General features: G+C 44.9%; 1 pseudogene; it reads right to left on the minus strand.

Annotated features, from left to right (window-relative positions):
* Positions 1-522: 522 nt before the first annotated feature.
* LOC144140073 (uncharacterized) lies at positions 523-4,417 on the minus strand (annotated as a pseudogene).
* Positions 4,418-12,945: the final 8,528 nt, after the last annotated feature.

Below are 12,945 nucleotides of genomic sequence, written 5' to 3' on the forward strand. Positions count from 1 at the left end.
ATACCATATGGCATAATTTAAAAGCACGGTACGGGGGTAGTTTCTTCGCTCGGTTTTACTTCATCCCGATTGAGGTCTTGGAGCTCCCCGCATGGCAAACAGACAGGGAGCCCATCCACCGGAGCTTGGCCTGGGCTCCGACAGCAACAGTTTGAGATTGATACCCTTCACCTTACAACACATCACTTAAACCACAAAGCTTATGTTTGGGCGCTCGGGGTCCGTGGTGTCGCCCATACCATCACCGAGATTTCTGAAGGTTCCCCGAGCGAGACATATTGAAACCAACCTGATCTCCTAGAGATGGAGAGCTAATTTCGACCGAAATGTGTGTTAGTGGATAAAATCGTGTAGGTAACAAAAGGCGGGTGTCAGTAATTTTTACTGAAAAATAGTACATTATACATTGTGAACGAGCTGACGGCATGGGTCGAACTACGTTTCATTGCATATAACAAAGGATTTATGTAGGCTGGGCGAGTGACGTTAGGCTCACGCAGGAGCGACCGCTTGAGCTCGTTATCACGGCAGTGTAAACTCGGTTACATCTTCCTTTTCTTGGTGACATCAAGATCGCCCCGGCAGCGGGTACCGCCGACGCTCGCGACGTTTCCGAGAGCTTCTCCGTGGTAGTGGCGGCTCTGTAACGGGACCGGAGTCTCGCAAGCCTGAGAAACGTGTTGTGGTAGTGTCGGGGCACGGTATTTCTGGAACCACCCGGAGATGTTCCTGTGTGCGTCGCATTTCTCGGCCGTCTTCTGTTTTCACCAGCACAGAGCGGTGAGCTCCCGCTGATCCCAGCACAACGACCGGGGACCACGTCCGTGTGTGCGTGTCGTACACCGAGGCCCTCTGGCCGGGTGAGAGAGTGCGCAGGTCCCTAGCACCTCGATTGTAGTAGACCCTTTTTTTGTGGCGAATATCCTGGAGACGGGTGTGCACCTCCCGGCTTGGCAATGGTGACGGCTTCAGGTGGCAGGAGGGAACTGCTAGCAGCGTTCTCGTTTGTCGACCCATAAGCCTCGGCACAGGTGACTCAAAATAGCATCACGTGGAGTATTGCGCAACTCAAGCAGACCTAAATCGAAGTCGGGACTAATATAGGAACACTTTTTTAGTAGCGTTTTCGCTTCTTGAACTGCCCTTTCGGCCATGCCATTGGCGCGAGGATGATAAGGGCTTGACATCACTTGGGTGCCTCCAAGTTCATGCAGAAGTTCACGGAACTCGTGGCTACTAAAAGGTGGCCCGTTGTCACTACAGGGCTTCACTGGTAAGCCATGGACAGAAAAAACTTTCGCGTGCCACTCCTTCAAGTACCGGGCTTTTATGTATTGAAACTCCTGTATTTCAAAATGAAAGGAGTAGAAGTTTGCAATTATGGCAAACTCTTTAACACCGTGATGGAATAAGTCCATGCCAACTATCTCCCATGGCAGAGTGGATACATAATAAGGCAGTAGAGGAATCTTCGTGTTTTGCTTTTGGTGAGCCTGGGCAAACTTTGCATGATGCTGCAGTCTGGTCAATGTCGCTGGACATTGTTGACCCAAACATGACACTCCTAGCCCGAATTTTTATCTTTTCTGCCCCTGAGTAGGCCAAATGAGCAAGACGAAAGATTTCTGCTCTCTTAGCGCTTGGTACGGTTACTTTGTTGCTGCGAAAGACGAGTCCATCTAGTGCATGCATCTCTTCTCGATACGCCCAATATAGACTGTGGCTTGGTGGCACGTCCTTTGTTTTCTGGCCAGTCAGTCGCGGCGTAGGATCGGACGGTCGACAGAGCAGGATCGTTGGCGGTTGCTGCACTGACTCCTCGTGGCGACGCTCGGAAGCTGGAACGTAGGAATGGCGTTAACATTGAAACGCTCAGTTTCATCCGTCAATAAGGCCATGCTTGGAAAACGAGAGAGCGCATTAGCAAAAAACAGCTCTTTTCCTGGCTTGTACAGTACATTGATGGCGTATCGCTGCAATGTCAGTCGCATTCGTTGCAGTCGAAGTGGACACTGGTGAAGTGGCTTACTGAAAATTGGCACCAACGGTTGATGGTTGGTTTCTACTGTAAACTTAGACTGGCCGCAAACATAATCGTGAAATTTTTCGCAGCCATGCACAATCGCCAGAGCTTCCTTTTCAATCTGCGCGTAGCGCGTCTGCGCATCGCTGAGCGATCTAGACGAGAAAGCGATAGGACGGCCGTGTTGTATCAGAACGGTGCCACCGCCCATGTGGCTGGCGCCAACAAAGAGGGTGACTGGCTTTTTCGGATCAAAGTAAGCAAGCACTGGCGCGGTTACTAAGGCTTGGCACAGCTCATTGAAGCTGCTTTGCTCTTTTTCCGTCCAGACCCATGCAATATCTTCGGGCAGCAGAGTTCTAAGTTGGGCGTTGATCACAGATATTCGCAGAATGAAGCGCTGCACGTAATTCATTGTTTCGAGAAAGACTTACAATTCCTTACTGTTACTCGGCGCTGGTATGTCCAAAATGGCTTGAACGCGATTGGGGTCAAGCCTCAGTCCCTGCGTGGTGAAAACATGTCCCAAGTACCGAACGTCCTCCTGCAATAAGACACATTTCTGCGAGTTCAGACCGAAAATGTGCTCACGGCAGCGTGCAAGCACACCGGTCAAGTGGTTGTCATGCTCCTTCGTTGTGCCCCAGACTAATATATCGTCCGTTACAACAGCTGCTCCGGACAGGCCCTCCAAGAGACAGTGCATGGCTGTTTGAAATATTTCCGGGGCAGAAGCAATTCCAAAAGGCATGCGGAGAAACCGATAGCGCCCGTAAGGCGTGCTCATTGTGCACAATTTAGAGCGGCTGTCAGAAAGTTTTAGTTGCCCGAACCCGGATGCTGCGTCCAAGGTAGAAAATATTTGGCAGCAGATAGTCGTTGCGGGACCTCTTCTATACAGGCATAAGGGTAGTGTTCACGAAGCATAACCTTGTTAAGCTCTGTTGGGTAGAGACAAATTCGTACTTTATCACCTTTAACTACGGCGACCATATAGCTGGACCATTCAGTTGGTTTGGTTACCTTGTTTATGACATTTTGCTCCTCCATGCATTGAAGTTCGGCCTTTACTTTTTCTTCAATGGCAACCAGAACCCTTCTTTCTGGCACAACGGCACCGGCGGCGCCCGACTTGAGCTTCATTTCGTACTCAAATTTTTTTAGCTGTCCTAATCCTGTGAAAACATCGGCGAAGGGCTGCGCCGCTAGGTACAGTTGTTGTGTCTCGACGCTATCGAAGCGATAAATTAGGGCAAGGCTTTCTGCTGCTGCTCTGCTGAGTTTCACCGGCACGGTTTGCTCAATGACGAAGAAGGTTTCATCATGCTGTTTATCGTTCACGGATAGCGACAGCTTCGCTTTAAACTGCGCAGTCGTTTTGTGGCTGAAAAACTTGTTACGTAGCTCTGCAGGCTTGATGCGTCTTTCTCTGAAGCGACAAAACATCTTGCTTTGAAATCACACAACAGTTTGCCCCTGTATCAAGTTTGCAGACCATCGGACGGCCTTTAACGCAAACTGTCGCGGTCCACTGGTCGCAAGCGAGTGCGCTCACGGGTAAAGCGTTCAGAAAAAATGCAGCTCTCTTATTTCCTTGCGCCTTCAACCTTCGCTGCGCAAGAAGGATGACTGCGCTCACGCTTGGGCGAAATGATTCAATCCTCCGCATTTCTTGCATGCTTTTCCTATCGCTGGGCAGCGGCAGCTACGATGAATTTCTTAGCCGCATTTTATACATGGATTTGAAACTCGGTCCAACGCATTTACGGCTGCAGTTTCAGCGCCTTCAATGGTGCCACGTATCTGCCGAAACTGCACCTCGCATTGCTCTTGGATGCGACACATTTCGACTACTCTTTGGTAAGATGGGTTTTCCGAAATTAACTTCTTTTGCAGGCCCTTGTCCCTGATGCCGATTATGATGTGGCTACAAAGCATGCGCTCTTCTAAGTCTCCAAAGTCACAGTGTTTGGGTAGCGCTCGCAATTCGACAAGGCAGTCATTGAAACTTTCGTCCTCTTTTTGGTCTCGGGAGCCGAAGCGAAACTCATGGTAAGTGAGGTTCTTCGCGGGCTTGTAGAAGTCTTCTAATTTTTGAAATATGAGGTTTACATCGCTTGTGTCCTCTCCTGGTTCAAACTTGAACGAAGCGTACTCTTTTCTAGCCTCCTCTCCAATGGTCACTAAAAGCGTCGCCACCTGCACTTCTTTCGGTTGTTTAGCTGAGTAGCCGTGGAAAACAGTTCAAACTCACTTTTCCAGGTCTTCCACCCAAGCCAAGCGTCTCGCGATGTGTCGAGGGGCTTCGGAGGTTGCATGAGCGTTGTCGGCAATGCAGGCGGTGTCGGCAACGCAAGCGGGGTCGTCATACTGGCTGTTTTCCGCTGCCACCATGTGAACGAGCTGACGGCATGGGTCGAACAATGTGTATTTGCCGATAACGAAGGGTTTATGTAGGCTGGGCATGTGACGTCACGCTCACGCAAGAGCGACAGCTTGCGCTCGTTATCGCGGCAGTGTCAACTTGCTTAAATAGATGAGAAATCAAAACCAGAACCCCGAAGGCTAGTGTTTTAAAAAATTTTTCAAAGATGTAAATTTCTGACAGAAGCTTTCGCGATCTATCATTTGCTCTATCGGTGTAGCAGTGATCTGAAAAATAAAAACGAAAGGTACTCCTCTGCAACATCTGAGCTTAACTTTAAAATTTCCAGATTTTGAGAAACGATTTTGGTACCATTAGTGCCCTCGGGAAGCAAAGATTTCGTTAACAGAGTGATGTGTTTTCTTGTATTGTGTTCTGTTGTGTTTTATGGCACAAAATCTAATAAGGCTATCATGTGCCAAACAAAAGGTTTGGTGTTTTCTGTGGATAATAACGAATTGCATTATCTCGTTACAACTTGTTTAGAAGTGTAGCTTCTTTAAAAAAACTATAGACAGAGAAACTTTTAACAACAGCGTGCTCTTCTAGGAGTAGGCTGGGGTCAAATGCAATGTCCCTGTTGTAGAACTGCCTAAATGTTTCCCCCTCAAGGCCTCAAATTTCGCACATGAGAGTAAGATGTGATTTACTGTATGTTATTGGTCAAAATAATTCAATCTCGGTTGGTCTTGTTTTATAAGAAGAAAGGATATGTACAAGATGTGTGTGTGCATTGGGGAGACGACATTAAATGAATTCTTTGAGGCATTATTTATGTCTGCTTGATTCCCACTCTGCTATCATGGGTTTAACTAGGTAGAGTTCGTTGTCTGTTTCTTTATCACATTAGGAATGCCAAGTTTCCCTGATTCGCTCCGTATACATCTTGTGTTTTCGCCGTGAGGAATCTGTACTTTCTCTAGTCTGTTATCCGAATGTGCGGCACATGCAAGGGCTCTATCGTTTGCCTTGATTGCAACATGGCTGGGGGGCCAGCACTCCTAATAGAGGTTGAGCAGTATTTTTGTAATGCACTGTTGTGACTGGGCTGATAGAGTCTGTATATATAATACTGGGTTTATTTTATTCTTCATTATCCTCTGTAGTGTCACAGCAATAGCATACGATTCCGCTGTGTAAACTAAAGCATAATGGGTAGCCTGATCACCTTTTCCCGATTTCCTTGCACTACTTCACTCCCGACATAGCATGATGTTTTGGAACCGTCTGTGTAAAACAAGGTGTAGTGTTTGATGTTTTTGTTTAGTGCGAGATATTCCTGCAAATATGTTCTCGTGGTGTCTGCTTTGTTTGAAGGTGTGTTAGTGTGAAGTCGCATGTTGTTGGAAAGCTATACCAATGGGGTAGTTGGTTCTGTCTATGGGATGTTTGGGGTAATGTGTCAAGAATATTGAATTTTTGGAATCTCTCTTTAAAACGAAGAAATAATCTGATAGCTTGGGGTTTAATAATGAACAGTGTCTTAGACGGGTATTTTGTAAATATGTGTTAACACAGATGTTCCGGCAGTGAACGAATCTTTACTATGTATGAGCATGTCAACATTGTTCTTCTATCTGTGAGTTGTGGTTCATTCGTTTCAAGGTAGAGGTGATGTCCAATACTCCACAGAGGAGAAGCATAAACCTAAATATTGAACAGAATCCAATCCTTTCAATTAGGACTGTATCGCGGAGCCATACACAATGCTACCAAAGTTTAAGCTGGAGCGAAAAACCGAGAGACAAACTTGTAGAATGTGTGATCTGTCAAAGCCCCAGGGTTTGCGTGACAGAACCTTAAGTATATTTAGACCCCGAGATGCATTCTTTTTCAAGATATCGATGGGAGGCAGGAAAATGAGTTTTTTTTTTTTGAAATGTTATGCAGAGGAATTTGTGTTCGTTTTGTATATGTAAATTTATTTTTGTTTTAGGTGTAAGGTTAGTTCGGTCTTGGGGCCTTGTTTCAATGAGTACAGAATAGCGACTGGTTTGTGTGGTCAAAACTGGAAACCACTTTTCTCTCCCATGTTGTCAGTTTATTTATTGTAAACTGTACTTGTCACTCGCATATTGTTACATTGCAGGATGTGAAGCGATTTGAGGTTTATCAACATAGACAGAATACAGAATCGACCTTGGAATTATTTTGCATATGGAGTTTTTGACGAAAAACAGTGTTGTGGTAAGAATACAGCCCTGAGGGACCCTGGTCTACTGTACAAAATTTCTCGACGGGGTTGAGCCCAGATGTACTTTGTCATGAAGTCATTAGGCAATTCAGCATTCAACCACGGATGGGTAATTCTACTAAATCTTGCATTGTTGCAAACCTTCGTGTACTGTAATTAGAATTCTCAAGATCAAAAATTAAAGAAACACAGTGTTGTTTGTGTATGAATGCTTCTCTTACGGCATTTTTGAGGCGGACAAGTTGGTCAGTTGTTGAGCATGCTTCTCAATAGCCGCACTGGTCTAGAAATTTATTTGATTGTAGGACAAAACTTTTTTATACGTCATGAACGCTTGTTTATAGTGTGCGGGACTTGATACTTTGGCGAAGTGTTCACCCCATAAATCTGCCTGTTCTTCTATGCTCATTTGCACATCCACTGCTTTTAAAAGAGAAAGTGTGTAGGGGAGTAGGTTCTGTTTAGCTCCCATGTCTTCTTTGATCTGACGGAGCTGTTTATGGACGAGACATATTTTTGCCATCAGGCGTTCTAAGCTTTGCGGCAAATGTACCTTGCTTTAGCTCTTACCTTTTTTAAAATTTAATTAAGTTTCCTTGGCTGCATACCTTTTAAAGACCCCTCATGCTTTATTTTGCGGTTTTTTTGCCTGCTCACATTCTTGGGTCCACCATACCTTGTGGTTTTGCCTCACCACTCCCGTGGACTGTGGGATAGCTATGCTTGCAGCATTACAATTTGAGATGTAAACAATTAAATCAATTCGTCAATATTAAGAATGTCATAAAAACATGGTCTACATTTGCTTCGGATGGAAACAGTTTCCAGTCGGTAAACTGGAGTTTCCACCTGCGTGGTTTCGTCATGATGATGGTTGGTGGTGATGTCACGCTATTGTGGTAAATTTAGTCACGTTTGCACCGCACGAAAAAAGCCGCAGACGGCTCTCAGCAGCCCTCTTTCTCGATGTCAAGGGGGCCTATGATAACGTGCCACACGAGGCAGTACCAGACGCCCTTCAGCACTTCGGACTCGGTTGTAGAATTTACAGATGGATACACAGCTTCTTGTTCAGAAGATCATTTTTTGTAATGACAGAAGATGGCCCAACATCGCAGCACATAATCCAAATTAGTGTTCCTCAAGGACCAACCTTCTTCAACCAAGCGATAATCGGGCTTGTCCACGATCTGCCGAAGACTGTCTGTATATTCATTTTCACGCATGACATCTGCCTCTGGGCTTCGGTTGTTAATCGACCTCAGCTGCGAGCACGGCTTCAAAAAGGGGTCAATGTGATGAGGGCATACCTCCGAAAGCAAGGACAGTATTTCTAGTGGAAAGTCTGCGGTGGTCGCGTTTACCTACAAAACAATATCCCGATACCCCATAACCATCAATTTAAAGTCGATACCATACTCCAGCAATCACAAATTCCCTTGGCTTTACCATCGACAGGAACCTCTCATTGAGTGCACATGTGTCTTTCTTAAAGAAGAAACTGACCGGCATTGCCCACAATTTCAAATTTTTCTCTGTAAAGACGTGAAACACATCGGTCAGAGGAATGCTGCAGCTGTATAAAGCACTTTGACTAAGAGTTTTGTGCTACAGCTTGCCAGCGATATTTGGTACATGCTCCAATAACCTTCGGGCAATCGAGAACATCCAAGCACAGGCTCTCCGCACGTGTCTTGGTTTTGCGCGACGTGCGTCAACGCTGGGCGCAATATACATTGCCCAAGACCAGAGACGCTACGCCTACACATCAGGCTCCTCACGAGACTACCATGTCCCCACCTTTGGCAGCTTCCTCAGAGTCGACCACACTCTTCCTTTTCAGACATTGTCGCAGCGCACAGGGCTGAGGTACCATCAAATTACATGCCTGCGGTCACACCGTCCTCCCTATTGTGGTGCCTGGCAACACCTCAGATTCGTCTCCCTGTTCCGGGCATTGGAAAGAAGGCTGACTTGCTACCAGTTGCACTCAGACCGTTTTCCATGCAGCTATTGCACGACGAACACAGTCACCGGAACAATATATACACACAAGGTTCTGTGACATCCTCGACCTCGGCAGGTGCGGTGGTTATACCATCAAAATCCACCGAAATTCGATTCCGTCATGTCCATGCCACAACCTCGACAGCTACTGAACTTGCAGCCATCCGTGAAGCTCTACGATACAATATATCAGCTCCTCCCCAACAATGGTCCATTTTTACAGACACCCAAGGCGCCCTGCAAAGTTTCCGAGCAGCCTTGCGCTGCGGTTCTTTCCACCAACTTGTGACAGAAATTCCAAACTTATTCCACCAGACCCTCATAAAGAGGCATAATATTTTATTTCAGTGGCTGCCAAGCCACTGCGGAATAAATGGCAATATTTTGGCTGCTGCCGCTGCCCGGACAGGTCATCACTGTGAAACAACCATCTCCCTTCCACTTTCAAGGACTGATACCGCAAGGCTGCTTCGTCAGTTCGCGCTCTGGACCTCCATTACTCATAGAAATATACCGAACTTTGTGCATCCGCGCGTCCACAACAAGGACCCTAAACTCCCGCATTGTCTTCCGTGTGGGCTGACTCGATCACAGTCTAGTTTACTTTGTGGGCTGTGGTTCGAAGTGGCCTTCATGAAAGCTTGCTGTTTCCTCATGGGGATGGCCAGTAGTGCCCAGAGCGACGCCTGCGACGTTGAAAAGACAATCGAAAGGCGTGCTTTTTGTTGCCCCCCCCCCTATTCATCGAAAACACGCGTTTTGGCTGCAGAGCTCCGAAGATTGTACAATGAACAGTTCATACTAGACACTATTCTAGGACAAAACCCCCACAATCGACTTCGCAGAAGGCAACATAAGCCCATCTGCGTTTAATGAAAGACCCAGGTTTAGATGAGACACTGTAGTGCCAATGAAGGGACTAAAGTGTCTGCGCGACCCTACTCTTTCCACACTTTTTCGTCTGCCCCTTATTTTATCCCACGAACACGCTTTCCCAGTGCCGAGTAGCAATCCGCGCTCTAAGCCTGGATAAGCTTTCGGCCTTTCCTTTCGCTTTTCTCCTCCACCCATTAGTACAGGTAGAAGATCACTCTCATATTGGGTGTCTATAATATCCCTTTTAAAATCGCTAAAAATAGACAGAGAAAGAGAGGCTACATCTAAGCAGATCATCTTTTCATGTGCATGGGAAGCAGTATGTAGGCTTCCCAGTATTCAATAAGCAGACATTATTTCACAAAATCAAATCTTTTAAGTACTGGCCTCTTACATCAGTTTTTTCACTCCCCCAAAAGGATGAGTGGGCATATAATCACCTACAATTGAGAACGGTTCTCTTAATATATTTACTGTCTTCTAGTTCAAGCAGTGTTATCATGAGATGTGGTTCCAAGTACACACAGCAGACTGTGATTGTTTTCAATAAAAGCACGTTGGCAGCCACTACTTCTAGCTTATTTTTCAGTTTGTGTTCGTGAGCTGCAATACCGTTTTCCAGTATTATGGCGACACCACCAGAGAGCCTACGCACCTGCTCTCGGTCAAAACATTTCAGTTTGTGTTCTTGAGCTGCAATACCGTTTTCCACTATTATGCCGTATCCCTTCAGTATGTTTTTATGTTTAGGACCCATGTTCGTTTCCTGAACGCACAAGAATACAGGTGAAAGAGTTCTGAATTTTTCTTTGACATCATTTAAATTATTTAACAGTACTCTAATATTCCAGTGCTCTAGGAATGCCTGGATATATATTTGTATCAATTGAAAACTTGGTGTTCGGTCTCGTGCTACGATTTTGGACATTAGTGAGGGGAGTGGATTGTATTAAATACGACATGGTAGATGGTGGGGAGAAAAACATTGTGTTACTATAATGCAAAAATTGAGCGTACAAACTAAAACTACAATAAATATATCCTGCATATACAATGATAGCTACCATTTCTCAAAAAAGATGGTTGTGAATATTTTCTATATTTGCAACAATTTGAGGGGGCATGTGGCTCTATGCACGAAGAGAACGAGGCAAGAACGACTGCGCTGCCGTAGTGTTACGATAGGTGGTAATTCCAACCATGTGACGGTGTTCGACGAAGATGGAAAAGTACTGCGGCACTGAAATAAGTCCGTCCCTCAAGATGGGGTGCTGATATAATTCATGAAAAGTTGATAGTCGGAATATTTTTCTGCGAAGTGACAGAGTAGGCTAGGACAGATAATTTATTTTGGAGATATACTAGCAGTTCGAATGTAATTCGAAAATATGAAGTGTGTGGTATTATTCTGAGCTAGCTCAAGCGGTGTATTTAGGTTACAATAACAGGGATCCCAAACCGGAGATGCATATTCTAGTTTAGGTTGTACTAATATTTCAACAGGGCTAATTTCAACGAACAATGAGCTTCGAAAAAAGTGGCGGCATCGGTAACCTACCGTGCGGTTAGCGTTATGTAATATCTGTTCGATGTGCAGTGCCCAAGAGATATTCGCTGTTATTTGAACGCGTAACTACTTCTACAAGGTAGTAGATTCAAAAGGTTTGTCGTTTAAATAGTAAGGTAATTGACTGCAAGCACTGCATCACGCGCGCATAACATTACGTTTGCTAATATTAAATTCTATTAATCATGTATGGCACCAGTTATGAAGACTGTTAAGGTCTGATTGAAGAGTACACGAACCAGTTATGTTATTTACCTGATGAAAGGAGCGCTATCATCAACAAATCACTGAATATTGCAGGTAATGTAAAGGGAAAGGTCAATAAAACAACTTACAAATAAGAGATTCCCTTATCTGATAGCGATTCCTTAGGAAGGCATAAGTGCACTTCGGTAAAACGAGAATTATACCCGGTAGCGTAAACAAAATGTGAGCGATTTCTAAGAAAACATTCAATCGATTCCTGCATGTTATTGTCAAGTTTCACTTGGCGTAGTTTCAGAAGACACAGTTTATGGCTTACCTTATCGAAGGCATTAGAAAATTTCAAAAATATGCAATCAGCTTGTGAGGAGTTGTCAAAATTGCGGTGTAATCTCGTAGTGAATGAAATCAGTTGTGTATCACTGGTGTATGATTTGCTAAAGTCGTGCTAAGCTGACGGGCAAAGGGAATTACTTTCAATAAAATTTACAAGGTTTGTGAATAATATGTGTTGTAGTTGTTTACAGTGCGTACTGGTGAGACAAATGGGACAATAAATAGCAGGGCCACTGTAGAGAAAGCGACGAGCCGCCATTACCCATTCTGATGCGTGCTTTAATCAAGCATGATGACGATGATGATGATGATGATGATCGGTATGAGAGGCGAGGCGTCTTCTTTTCAAATATTCTTTCCCGCCCGAAGATGGCTAAAAGTATCACGACGTGCTAGAGTCCATGGCCGAAAGCAGTCCAGTTGAAAAGTATGAAGAATTCAAGTCTGTTGAAGCAAGAAGGGTCAGGGAGCTCGGAGCATCTGCTTCCACCGATGAAATCGATGCTTCTTAGCCAGCCGAAGCTTGGGGCTCTGGCCTTGATGAGCAGCTGCTGAACCTTGCATGTAGCTAAGAGGCCTAGAACCAGAAAATTCTCCGCTACGTGTTTATCCGAAAGGCTTTGTTCGCCGGCAGGATTTTCTGTTCTTCCCAGACGTTTGCGTTGTTTGTGACCCCTTTAGAGGCCTCGGGGAGTTCCTTAAAACGAAGGAATTGTTTCGTGTTGACTTCACTTTGCATTAACACTTTATGTCGTCTTGGGGCTGTTAGCGACTCGGCGGCTGTTAGCGACTCTGAACGAAGAACAGTCGGTTTCACCTTCACAAAAATTTACGCTCCCGAGCTCTGCAAAGTTCTGCGTGGCAAACTGAACTTGTCGCGGAAACAAAGGCTATTAAGGAAGGACAGAACGCCATTGAAAAGCAAATGTCAAGGTTCTAAAATAAAATAAGCAAATAAAAAACCTGTACCAGATGTAAAGCCAACAGAAGAAACTTTTACGCTTGCTGACTACAACCCACGAACTAACTAGTCAAAACCTTCAGATAGCGTCTCGTTTATATGAACCCGAAGACATATCTCGTAGAAACAACTTGATTTTTTACGGTATACTGGGCACAAAAGGAACGTGGGAAGAAACAAACCAAAATATTCACCATGCTAACATCTTTTTATTGCTATTTACCCATAGAAATTTAGCACGCGAACACTAGGTACCTTTTCAAACAAACAAAATCGGGTTAATCATTGATAGGTTCAGCATATTCAAAACAAAAGATAAAATTCTCGCATTGAGAAGCAAACTAAATAAAAA

The sequence above is a fragment of the Haemaphysalis longicornis genome, unplaced genomic scaffold (genome assembly GCF_048455015.1).
Source record: "Haemaphysalis longicornis isolate Haplotype H1 unplaced genomic scaffold, Haemaphysalis longicornis Haplotype H1 scaffold_5, whole genome shotgun sequence".
Classification (NCBI taxonomy): domain Eukaryota; kingdom Metazoa; phylum Arthropoda; class Arachnida; order Ixodida; family Ixodidae; genus Haemaphysalis; species Haemaphysalis longicornis.